The sequence below is a fragment of the Carlito syrichta genome, unplaced genomic scaffold (genome assembly GCF_000164805.1).
Source record: "Carlito syrichta isolate Samal-C Ts95f unplaced genomic scaffold, Tarsius_syrichta-2.0.1 Scaffold308851, whole genome shotgun sequence".
Taxonomy (NCBI): Eukaryota; Metazoa; Chordata; class Mammalia; order Primates; family Tarsiidae; genus Carlito; species Carlito syrichta.
This window is the reverse complement of record NW_007252947.1, coordinates 224,260-238,168: the sequence shown is the minus strand read 5'-3', so window position 1 is coordinate 238,168 and position 13,909 is coordinate 224,260.

The window sequence follows — 13,909 nt, the reverse complement described above, 5'->3', positions numbered from 1 at the left end:
CTCACCTCAGTCTCCCAAAGGCACGGGATTACAGGCTGAGCCACCGAGCCCGGCTAGACTCTTTAAAAGGTTCTATGTACTTTTGGGGGAAAAAAAATCATTTTTTTCTTGGAAAAAAAATAAAACCCAATCTTTACCTCATACCATGCAAGTGGAGAAAATTTCCCAGAGAACTCCTAGAAGATGACATTGGAAGTAATTTTTGCTACCTTGAGATAGGAAAATATTTCTTAGGTAGTACACAGAAATCACTAATTGTAAAGGAAAACATTAATAAATTTGACTTCTCACCATAAAAAAAAAGTATGTGGATGATGCATAAGTTGATTAACTTGATTTAGTCATTTTACGTTGTAGACATATGGGGGAGAACCCAAAAAGAAGTAGAATTTTTTTTGAGGGTAGGCCCCTTGTAATACACTCAGAATTTGTACCTCTAGATCAAATGGCCAACCAAAGTTTTTATCTGGAAGTTTTGAGAAGGTTGCCTCACAATCTGTGGAAGAAATGTCCCAAGCTCTGGCAAACAGGTGACTGGTTCTTTCACCATGACAATGCACCTCCCCACACTGTGCTGAGTGTTCAGCAGTTCTTGACCAAAAACTGCATGGCCACTGTGTCCCACCCTCCCTATTCATCTGATCTCACCCCAAGTGACTATTTTTTGTTTCCTGGGATGAAAAAAGTCCTCAAACAGAATGTTTTGCTGATATGGAAGAGTGAAACAAAAAGTGGCAGAAGCACTAAAAGTCATCAAAATTGACGATTTCAAAAACTTTTGAGAAGTGGAAAAGCATTTTGATAGGTGTATTGCATCAAACTGATAGTACTTTGAAGGTGGTTGAAGTTTAAACATATACAAATAAATATACAGTTTTTTAATAAATTCTGGGGTTTTGGGGGGTTTCCCCTTATAACAAAGCATGTCATATGCCATCAATATATTGAATATTTGTCCATTTAAAAAATGAATTACAAAAGAATGAAGTCTTGTGGAGCTGTGAAGGAATGTGTGCTTCAGTGAGTGGATTTTACTTCATATCAAATATCATCTAAAAAAAGTAAAAATAAAATGTTAAAACTAAAAACCTCTGCTGTTTGAAAAACATTGCTTAAAAAGAATTGAGAATGAATAAATAAATTTCTCCCAGTCATTGCCTAGGAGAAAGTATGCTCAATACATTTATCTAGCAAAGTACTTGTATCCAGAATGTATAATGAACTCTTATAACTCCAAAAGACAACTGGTAAAAGCATGCAGTAGATTTGAACACACACTACTTAAAGGAAGATATATAAATGGCCAATAAACACATGAACAGATAGATGCTCAACGCCATTAGTCACCAGAGAAATTCAAGTTTAAACCATGAGATACCACTATGCATTTCTAAACTGGTAAAATTAAAACAATAAAAACAACAAATATTGATGAGACTGTGGATTAACTGAAAATAATTTATATATTACTGGTAGGATTGTAAAATTGTACACTCACTTTGAAAAACAGTTTGGCAAGTTTTTGTTTTTAATGAAGTAAAACATACATTTACCATATGATCCAGTAATTCCATTTCCAATTTCTAAAAATTAAAACACACGTAAGGACTTGCATATGAATGTTCATAGAAACCTTTTTAATAATAGCCCCAAGCCAGAAACAACCCAAATGTTCATCCACAGGTGAAATAATATTAAATGTGATAGCTCCATTCAATAGAATACTTCTCAGCAACAAAAAGAGTCAGACTGCTTATGTACACAATAACATGTATGAATATTAAAAAAACACTGCTTAGTGGAAGAAGCCAGACTACTAAAGGTGTATAAATCCATTCATATGAAGTTCTATAACAGGCAAGTCTATAGTGACAGAAAGTAAATCAGTCGTTTCTGGGTATGGGAGTGGAAGGATAGTCGAGAGGCACAGGGGAACTTTTTGGTGATAACATGGATCTATACTTTTTGTACAACTTGTGGAAAATGAGTACATTTTACTTATGGGTACAAATAATACCTCCCATAAAGTTGATTTGAATAGCAAAAAATATTGTCCGAATAATCCTTTCTAGGCACAAAAGCCATCCTTAGGGACATTAAGATACATTTACAAGGTAACAAAGATGAGCTAAGTTGAAACATTTAGGCAGTGCTCTAATTTGGGCTATACCAGTTGTAAGCATGGCTAACAAAGTTGTGCAAAAAGTAGATAAGCCTTTTAGAGTGATGGTAGCCTTCAATAAGATATATATGTTAAACACAGACAATCTACTTGAGTGACCTACCAAACTTACCCTAAATCTAGAGACATGGAGAACCACTGAGGGACAAATGCAAGTAGACAGAACCTGTTGAACTCTTCATATGCCATCCACATTAATGCTTCAAGAACTGCACAAAGCTAAGAAAGTAAGACAAGAATCCTCCTTATACCCTAAGATCAGGTAAAATACAAACATGTCTGCTTTCACCACTTCTGTTCAACTGTACTGCAGGTTGTAGACAGGGCAATTAGGTGAGAAAAAGAAGGCATCCAGATTTGGAAAAGAAGTAAAGTTATCTCTAGTCGGAGATGCCATGGTCTTGTATATAGAAGATCCTAGGACCCCAAGACTATGAGGGATAACAAACAGTCGAAACTACCTTGAAAAAAGAAGAATAAAGTTGAAAGACTTAGACTTCCTGGTTTCAACACTTAACATAAAACAGCAGTCAAAACAGTATGGTACTAATATACAATTGTTTGGTACTAGCATAAAGATAGACATATAGATCAATGGAACACAATTAAGAGTCCAAAAATAAATCCATAACTCTGACCAATTGACCTTAACAGAGGTGCAAGATTCAATGGGGAGAGGATAGTGTCTTTAACAAATGGTGCTGGGACAATTGTATGCACACACACAAAAGAATGAAGTTAAGCTCTATTTCATACTACTTATAAAAATTAGTTCAAAACAGATAAAAAAACCTAAAGCTGTACAATTCTTAAAAGAAAACATAAGTGTAAACTTTTGTGACCTTGGACTAGGCAATGCTTTTTAGATATGACATCAAAAGAACAACAACTACATAAACAGATAAATTGGACTTCGAAATTTTTTTTAAAATTGCTTCAAAAGGTATCAAGATCATGAAAGACAGCCCACAGAGTGGGAGAAAACATCTATAAATCCTATATCTGTTAAGGGTCTTGCATCTAAAATACATAAAGAATTCCTACAACTCTACTAAAACTGGACAAAGAATTTGAATAAACATTTCTTCAAACAAGATATACAAATGGGCAATACATACATGAAAATATAGTCAGCCGGGCTCAGTGGCTCAGCCTGTAATCCCGCGCCTTGGGAGGCTGAGGTGAGTGAATTGCTTGAGCCCGCGGTTCGAGACCTGCCTGGGCAACTTGGCGAGACTTCATCTCTACAATAATTCAAAAAATTAGCCGGGCATGGTAGCGCGTGCCTGTAGTTCCAGCTACTTGGAAGGCTGAGGCAGAAGGATTGCTGGAGCCCAGTAGGTCAAGGCTGCGGTGGCCGGGAGCGGCCACTGCACTCCAGTCTGGGTGACAGAGTGAGACTCCAACTCAAAAAAAATTAAAAAAAAGGAAAGGAAATATGATTAACAGCATTAACCACTAGGGAATGCAAATGGAAACTGCAGTAAGATATGACTTTACACTCACTAAGAAGGCCGTAAATAAAAAAGACAGACAATAACAAGTGTTAGTGAAGGTGTGAAGAAATTGGAACTTTCATACATTGCTGGTGGAAATGAAAAATGGTGTAGCTGCTGTGGAAAATGGTTTGGTAGTTTGTCAATAAGTTAAACATAGTTACTGTATTGTTTAGGAATTCTGTTCCTAGGTACATACCCAACAAAGTTGAATGCATGAACACACAAAAACTTGCACATATCTGCTCATGCAGCATTATTCTTTTTTAAACTCCCACCACAGTATTCTTCTTAATAGCCAAAATATAGAAACAATCCACATGTCCATTAATTGATAAATGGAGAGCAAAAGGTAGTATATCCATATATTGGAATGTTATTTGACCATAAAATGGAAGAACGTTTGATACATGCCACAATGTGAATGAACCTGGACAATATTATGGTAAGTGAAAGAACTGAACAGAAAAGGCCACAGAGCGTATGATTCCATAAATATGCACTGTCTGGAATAGGCAGAGCCATAGACTCAGTAAGCATATTAGTGGTTTCTAAAAATCTAGGGAAATGAGAATGGGTAGTGACTAACCATGGGCATAGTAGGAGCTTCTTTTTGAGGTTTTGAAAATATTCTGGAATTAGATATTGGTGTTGGTTGCATAACCTTGGGAATATAATAAAAACCACTGAACTGTAAAAAAAAAAGCAGGGGATGGGGATAAAGATATCTATTCTGCTCTCGCTATGTGCTTTGTGAATTGTAAAAAAGAAAAGAAATTGTAAAAAAGAAAAGAAAAGAAAAAATCTTTTGCACAGAACCCAGGTGAGTCCAGTTCCTGTAATCATACTTTGGAAGCCTTATCTCTCCTAAGGGAATGAGTATACGCCAGAAGAATAACTTTGGCCAATACCATTAACGACTGGTCTAAAGCCAAGAGACAGCCTGGCTCTTGTGGGAGGATCATTTGCTTATCTATACCCACTAACCAGGAAGTGAATATTTTTGATTATCTGATTATTATATGGGCATTGGTGTGCCAAATCATTCAGTGGCACTCTATTAACAATCTAACCATGCACAGCTATTCCAATAAACAGATAAGTTTTAAGGAAAAGAGTGTTTTATACAGTTGGATCTTTTAGGCATAAAAGATGTAAAAGTTCCATTGAAATGTATGGCTGTCCAGGAGGTCTAACTCTGGAAACCTTTACTTGACTACAGAGAATTAAATGCTCCAACAAGTGTATTCAAAACTGTTCTTGATGTTGCAAGCCAACTTTTTCTTGTGGAATACAAGGATTGAGGAATAGGAGTTTCATCTCTACTTAATTCAGGCCCTTTTCTGTTTTATCAGAGACTACTGAATATTTTTCCTTATATTAAACGGGGATGACATCACCTATGTTGTTAACACAATTCCTAAACAGCTGTGGATACACTGAGATTCTTTCCCCCTTCAATGCAACATTTGCAATTTATAGGAAATTTACCACGTCTGTAATTCACTGAACAGCTATTGTAATGTTACTTACACTTAGTCATTTTCTCAAGAAAAATGTTTACAAAATGGTTGACTCTTTTGGAGAAATCTGATAGCTAAAACATAACTAGCACTGTCTTCTCCCCTCCAAGAAAAATAAACCAACAGGTCAATTCTACTTAATTCTGAGTTGAGGTTAGGGTTTTGTGGAATAATGCTTAAAAAACATTATTATCTAAATTACTCATAGAATTCAAACAGATATCATTATGTTTACATTTTAATCATTCCCACCTGAAAACAGCTATGAACTCTTAGTGGAAAACATAGTTTACCATTAAAGACTTAAATATGAAACAAAAAATGAACTGCAAGGTGACTGAATTAAAAGGCAATTTGTTTTATTTCTCTGATTTTGGAACAGATCATCTCCTTCAGGAAAAACAAAAACAATAAAAAGTGTGGTTCCAGAGCTCCTTCTTTTGGCAAAGCTTCCCAGACTACTTGGAAAACAAGTACAATAATGCTATGTTAGAAAAGAATAACATTGTACCAAATGCTTTTCCATACTTGCTCCTTCTACATTGGTATCCCCACTGAGATCACGGGAGCCTCAATAGCAAGTGGGAATATTCTTTTGTCCGGGAAAGAGACAGAGACACCTACATGAGGGGGATTGGCCTGAAATCACACAATCCATTAGCGGAAGATCCTGACACGATTGCCTAGTAGTGATCCAGAGGTCTAAGACCTTGGTTCTAGGCCTGGTTGTGACTAGTCTTCAGTCTGGACAGTTTCATACTTTGCATATGGGGGAAAACCAATTATATCAGAGTGATCTCTTCTGAGTCACAGAAACCTAACTGACCTAGAAAAGGGAATTTTAGAGGTAGGTCAGTCTTCAGTAAAGACTTGATAAAGAAGGTCAAGTAATGTCACCAGGACCTAGTTTCTATTTCATCTTTTGGTTCCATGTCATCTGATTTGCCCTGTTTTCAGACAAGCTTCTTCATTGTGGTGGCAGGTTGATTGCTGTAGTCCTAAACCTAACTTCTTTCACTTCAAATCCAGTGAAAATGAACAAAGATTTTTTTTTTTTCTTCTCAGAAGTTGTGTCCCAAGTTTTATTGTGTCCCATTGGCTGTAATTGAATGGGACAGTCACTATGTTACTATGGCCACATATTGTACCAGACCTTGGTCACATGCTCCACCACTTTGGCTAGGCTGGGGGCAATTCTAGGGCATCTAGGACTCTGCAGGATCCTGCAGAAGGAGGCTTTGGGGACGTATTCAACTTCTGTAGTGGATGGCAGGCTTTTTTTTTTAGATTGGAAAATGTGGTTTATTTAGAAGGTAAATTTGAGAGAGAGAGGGAGAGAGAGAGAGAGAGAGAGAGAGAGAGAGAGGATTCATCTTCCCAAGGGAGGGGAGAGGGCCAAAGTTAGGAAACATGGCGATGGCCATAGTTCAAAGAGCACATGGCTACACCAGAGTCTAGTAAGGCAAAGGCCGGGATGGCAGACTTTAATTTTACTTTCCTTCTCAGCTTTCCCATAGCATTGGAGCAATAATTTTGTGTGAGGAAATCAGGTTGTGTGAGAAAAGAAGGATGAACGCTGAGTGGAAAAAAAACCTCACCACTTATGTATTTTAGTAGCCTGTTCATATTTGCAATTCTTAATTGGTATGAGAATCTTTGCTTTAGATTTGGCTTCCAGAGTCATGCCAGAAGCTCCAGGTGTGAGGGGATGATGCTGGAAAAGTCTAGAGAGGCTCTGTCCATCTTAGAAGCACCACTCAACCTCAGCAAACAACCTTTGTTATTACTTAATAAGCCACTAGCCCAGGAGTCCCACCATTCACTAGCATGTGTGCTGGGTGGCGAATTTTGTGATCAAGAATCAACATGCTTCTTTCATGATCTAGGAAGACAGAAGGCCAGTGTTTCCAGTTGTAGCCATTAGTATAATTACATTGCTTCATCACACTACCCAAGGGTAAATTAGCATCAGCTGGTAAATTAGCATCAGCCCTTGATCCAAAGGAATTCAAACCATAAAGGTGTATTATTCTGAGGAAATAAGATAGTTAATAGAAATACAATATAATTTAGAAGCCAAAAAATATTAATGACATTTTTCATACTACAGGTTTTCAATGTTTTCCTATTCTTAAACTTAATAATACTGTAGTGAGCTTATTATATATGAGAAGAGGATAGGATAGGCCAAAAGAAAGGAAAAGTCCAAGGAAGGGAAAGGTTTTGTCAATGCCAAAATTTTGTGATCCTTAATTTTTTTTCAAAAACACCATTGAGCTTCATTTTTTTAAACATATATATTATTATTTTTTGTAGAGATGGAGTTTTGCTATGTTGGCCAGGCTAGTCTAAAACTCTTGGCCTCAAGCAATTCTCCTGTCTTGGTCTCCCAAAGTACTGGGATTACAGGTGTGAGCCACTGTGCCCAGCTAAGATCCTTAATTTTTAAGTCATCTCGCCTTCCAGAATTGTTTTCATTTTACATTTAGTTTGGTTGAAACAGGAAGCATTACACAAATTTCCTTCAACCACTGACAAAGCAGAAACTTGTAAAGAACATTATTCTCCTAAGGCTCAGACTTTAGAAGGCAATACCATGCTACTTCAGCTTTAAAAGAAAAACGTTCTTTTTTCCTTTGTGTTCCATACTGATCTCAATGCTAGAAGACAGTTTCAAATTTTTGTAGAGCATGTTGAGGTTTGCATGACCAGGATTCAGAGTTGCAAAAAACTGAAGCTTACATTGTATAATTTATTCTTGCAGAACTTCTAGTAATGATGCAGAACTAGGTTTGGAAACTAAACAGAAGAGAGGGAGGTAGTTAGCAGCATGGAAGACAAGTCACAGACCCAGTCTGATGAGCTCTCTCCTTCCTTCACCACTAAATACTCTGTGGCCACCAGAAACTGGGTGCTGTTGGATTAGGGTTGTCAGATAAATTACAGGACATCTAGTTATATTGGAATTTCAAATAAATGATTAATCCTTTTTTGGTACAAATATGTCCCATGCAATATTTGAGATATGCTAAACAATTATACTAAAAAGTATTTGTTGTTTATCTGAAACCCAAATTTGACTAGGCCTCTTGTGTTTTCATGTTAAATCTGACAATCCTGTACCTGATGTCCCATTTCTACTGCCACTGCTATCCCTGGAAACTAGTCACCAGTTGCCACTCAAATGGATTCTCCAGGTGGTTCCTGGCTTTTTGTATCATGGGTTCTGAAAAGAACCTGACAGAGACAGATACATGTGATCGGTGGAGCCTCTGTTACAAGCCCTAATTCTAACTGTGAGAAAGGTCAGAAAGCTCATGTTGTCTTCAGCATTGTTAGTGGGAAGTGACCTCTGTCTTCCACTAAACTGTAAATTTCTCAAACATGGAGGAGAACAGTAGTGAGGTTCAACTATTGGGTGTGAGAAAGACAAATGCCTATCCTGTTTTCTCTTTCATGTATATTCCTCCTTTTTAATTGTGTAGTATCCTGTGAGTTGGGGGTCAGGCATGAAAATATGATTCTCTTTTTCAGTGACTGACTGAAGAACTCACATATAAGCCAGCTAGTAGATGGCATTGCCGTGGTCACTGGATTATTTCAAGATTGAGCACATGACCCAATCTAGGCCAATGAGATGAGGTGAAGGTTTAATGGAGGATACTAGGGAAAGTTGCTTTATTTCTAAGACCTACTTGAAGAAATGATAGAGTCTATCATACTCAGCGATCTATCACAGAAACAAAGAACTGAGCACCATTTGTTCTCACTCATAAGCAGACCCTGGACGCTTATCATAATACTACAAGAAAAGGATTGGCAGTAGTAGGACACTGCCAAGGGAGAGAGGGACAGGGGAACACAACATCAACAAGAGTGCATGATCCCAATCCAGGTGAAGTGAGGTCCAATGGGAGGTCCAAACTTTTCACTTGTATGTAGACCACTTGTATACCCAATCCAGACTTATACCTCATATCTTTAAATCCCACACTTTACCTGTTCGATGACCTTATATGTACCTAACCCTGAATTGTACCCCACATTTAAAAAAAAAAAAAAGAAATGATCTCATCTTTCTCCAGATATTGCTTTGTGTAGTGATGAGGTTTGGAAATTCTGCAGCCATTTTGCTTTCAGCCTGAAAGGGAGAACAAGGCAGAGAGCATCATGGTAATTGCCCAGAAGTGGAGCTGGGACCCTTGGATTAAGTTCCCTGAAGACTGAAGACTGTTCTCCATCTGGATATCAGTTATGTGCACCAATTCATTTTTGTTTGGCTTAAGAAGCTTCAAGATGGGTGTTCTGATACTTATATCCAAAGCCAACCCAACTGGAAAAAGAAATCATGAATATGTGAGGCACTTTTGTAAGCTTATCATTTGCTGAATTCCAAAAGTTTAGCATAATGTTGTTTTGATTGAACTAGAAATTATTGTTATTATGAAACTGTGAGGCAAAGATTAGTATTTAAATTAATGCAACACAAACAACCAAGGATCTGCTTCATTAGGCCAGAGAAAGCAGTTTATGATGATTGCCAGATTCTTGCTCTTTTTGCATGAACGCCTGGAGGATGAGACAGCCTCTCAGGGAGTACCCTCCAAGGAGAGAAATATATTTAGATTTCTGGAAAGGCCTACAGTGCAAACATAAACAGGATTTTAGAAAACATTGCCCTCTGTCCTTTTTCCTTCTTCATGTGGTGGACAGCTGTGGCTTTGGACTGCCTAGCAACCTTCCTCACATCTTTGGGACTAGCATCATGCTTTTCCTTTGTATAACTCCCTCTACTCCATGCCTATAATCCTGTTAGGACCAGCTATCCAGGTGCCACATCTGCTCGCTATCACTGCTCTCAAAGGTGGGCATGTGATTTTGGGCCAAATTCTCTCATAAGTATTCAGATCTCTAGGGAAGTAATGCAAGAGAGAAAATCTTCTTGGAGTCATTCCCAAAGGAACTCTCCATGGGTCCCTGCTCTTGAAGTCCCTGGAAATACATAATTCCTGTCTTTCCTAGACGTGATGCGAGGCTCCTCCAGCTCCCCACAATGGCTTTGCTTAAGGTAGGCTTCTCTTGCATGTCACCAAAATGAGCTTCTGTTGCATGTCGCCAAAAACAAGAATAATCTTTGTACAAAACGGCTCTTTATGTAGGAGTTACATTTTTGTTTTCACTAGGCATGTGTGAATGTAACCTTGATACAAACCTGTTTAACATCTGTCATGTGCCTAAACTATCATATAATCAGTTATCAATAAAAGCTTACAGGGAACGACGTGTGTTCTGTTGTTTTGTTTACTTAATAATTATATAGCACTTAATGTATGGGGCGACCCAAAAAACCAGGAATTATCTTTTTGGAGGGTGAGACCCTTGTAGTACAGGCTTCCTCTGCTAGGTAAGTGTTCTAGGAACCCATCAGCATCATATACCAGCTAGCCTTGTTGTGAGAAGCTGTGTTCGACTTCAGTGTTTTTTGTTTTTGTTTTTTATGGAGATTTTTCCAACGCATTTGCCCATTTCTTGATGGATGATTTATGAATGCACCTTTCCATACCACACTTAGTGCTCAGCAGTTTTTCACCAAAAGCAGCATGACCCCCATTCCCCACCCTCTCTATTCACCTGATCTCTTCCCAAGTGCCTTTTTTTTGGTTTTTGTTTGTTTCCCTGGAAACAAATGTTTCCAAAGGGAAACATTTTGTTGATGTGGAAGAGGTCAAACAAACAAAAAAAATGGCAGAAGAACTAAAAATGATCAAGATTGATGAATTCAAAACCTGTTTTGAGCAGTAAAAAAGATCTCGATAGGTGTATTGCATCAAACAGAAAGTACTTTGAAAGTCACTGAAGTTTAAACATGTAAGAAAGTATTAATGCATTTTTAATAAATAAATTGTGTGGTTTTTGGTGGGGTCCTCTCTTGTGTGCTAGGTATTGATTATTTGTTTAAACCTCATTGAAATTATTCCCACTTTACAGATTTTTGGAACTGGAGCACGGAATGGTTAGTAACAAACTCAAGGTTACACAGCTAATGAATGACAGAGCTGTGATTCAAACCATGATGGTCTGACTTCAGTCTGTGCTCTTATCCACTGTGTAAAACTGGCATCATCAGAAGGCTGACACAAATTATAAGATCAACATCTAATGAATAAGATTAGATATATAGAAAAGCATCTTCACAATACCATGTCTTCCAGGCCAGAAGCAAGAAGAATAAGCAGAGGTGTCTGAAACCCTGGGATTTCAACTTTCAATTTCTGAGCCAAATGAAAACTGCTTAGGATTTCCAGGGAAAAAAATCCTTATCTAATTAGTTAGCAGGCATGAGCTAAGCCCAAACACCTGCTACTAATTTTCTTTTCATGGTTGCTAGGTGATTTATGAGCAGCCTTGGATCAATAAGTCATTATAATTGACACTGAATATAATTAATAATATAATTTAACCTATTATGTTTATTTCCATTAAAATTTCCTCCATAAACTGGTATATTTTGAAGGCTTCCATGGAAAAGGGGAGAATAGAAGATGAAAGCCTTTTTTATGTTTGACTCAGCTATGAGTTATATTCTCCATAACATGAACTCTCTCAGCTCTAGCTCTAATAAAAATGATGAAATTATTCATGCATTCACTCAACTACATGTATCGAGGAATTACTAAGTGCCAGGCACTGTTCTGGGCACTGGAGATATGGCAGTGTACAAGCATATGTAAATCTTGCCTTGATGGCATTGACATTCTAATGGGGAGTTGTAATCCCACTGCTGCACAATTGAAAAGCCTGGATTGCTGGGTTCGGTGGCTCAGCCTCTAATCTCACGCCTTTGGGAGGCTGAAGTGAGTGGATTGCCTGATTCTGTGGGTTCAAGACCCACCTGGGCAGCGAGACCTCATCTCTACAATAAATCAAAAAAATCAGCCGGGCGTGGTAGCGCATGCCTGTAATTTTGGCTACTTGGAAGGCTGAGGCGGAAGGATCACTGGAGCCCAGCAGGTCGAGGCTGCAGTGGCCGGGAGCGGCCACTGCACTCCAGTCTGGGTGTCAGAGTGAGACTCCAACTCAAAAAAGAAAAGCCTGGATTTTTCCAGGCTCCATGCTGTTTCCATTACTATATAGAATGAAATAATGAATTCATTTGATAACTGTTCTGAATCTCTAGGGAAGACATCAGTTGTCCTGGTCTTTCAAGAGGTGCCCAAAGAGAGTACACTGTGGCATGCTGAAGACTGCCTGGCGTAGGTGATAATGTCTTCTGGGAGATAATGATGATTTGTTAGTGTTTACTTAAGATTTCATATGAACAGTTTGTTCATTCATGTAATGGTCTCAATTCTCATAATAACCTAAGATCTACTGTATTTACTGTCATTTTCACATCTTAACTTTTCTAAAATGGAGATACATCTAATCAGCCATGATCTCTTATTATTGCTGTCAGCAGAGTGGAGGTGGTAATAGGAATATTGCTTAACAGTGTTGCACTTGGTTATAAATGTTCATATTTTCAACATTTCAGTTGTTGATACTACATGTGCTAGGTTGTTTGTTGTTTATAATGTCTTCCCAGTTCTTGTCTGAAACCTTCTGTTGACACCTGTTAGTCAAATCCTCTCACAGAATGGATGCCAATGACATGAAAGAAAGTCTCCTAGATGGGGCCAGGAGTTGGCTGAGGCACGCCTAGTGGAGCACTTCTTTAGAAAATGCTGCTTCACCAATCTTATTGATGGAGCAGAGAGCACTTTTATTTGGAAAAAGTCTAAGCAAGTGCTGTGTCCTAATTTGATAGGTTTGTTTTTCTTGTATGGTACATAGCATGTATTATAACAAGGGCATTTTAGATTTAGTGAAACACAAAGTTATTATCCCATTTTATAGATGAGAAACCTGAGGTAAAATAATGTGAATTAACTTGCTCCAAACTCCACAGCTAGAAATGGCATGACCAGTGCTTAATCCTGAATTGTATGGTTTCAGAATCTATACACTCAGTTAACCATTGTACTATACTACCTCTCAGCATAGATGCAGCTGGCTGAGAAAGGTTATCACAGCCTGATTTACTTATTTAGTCAATCAGTACTCACTGAGTGCCTACTATGTGCCAGATACTGGCATATATCTGGGGACTGGTACAGTGGTGAATGAGAACTTGGAGCTATCCTCGTGGAGTACATAGCTTAATAAAAGGGATAGGTCTTAATCCATTAAAAACTGGAATAAAGGTAAAGTTGCAACTGTGCAGTAAGAGGCAGGAGAGCTACACAATGTAAAGTGTAAACATGTAAAACGAGGGGCTCTTTTTATAACCTGAGAAATCAGAGAAGTCTTCCTGGAATGAGAGTCCTGTGGGCTAAAGGGAGATAGGCAAACAAGGTATAGGGGGAGCACCCCAGAAAGAGGAAATGGCATGTCAAAAAGTGCCTGTGAGCCAGGCATGGCACTTGACTATAATCCCAGCTACTTGGGGCCAAGGTGAGAGAATTATTTGAGCCCAGGAGTTCAAGACCAGTCTGGGCAACATGGCAAGACCCCATCTTTATACAAAAATGTCTCGGGGGTAGGGAAGAACTTAGCACCTTTTCAAAGGGGAAAGAAGCCGTTCTCTCTCTCTGTCTCTGTCTCTCTCTCTCTCTCTCTCTCTGTGTGTGTGTGTGTGTGTGTGTGTGTGTGTGTGTGTGTATGTGTGT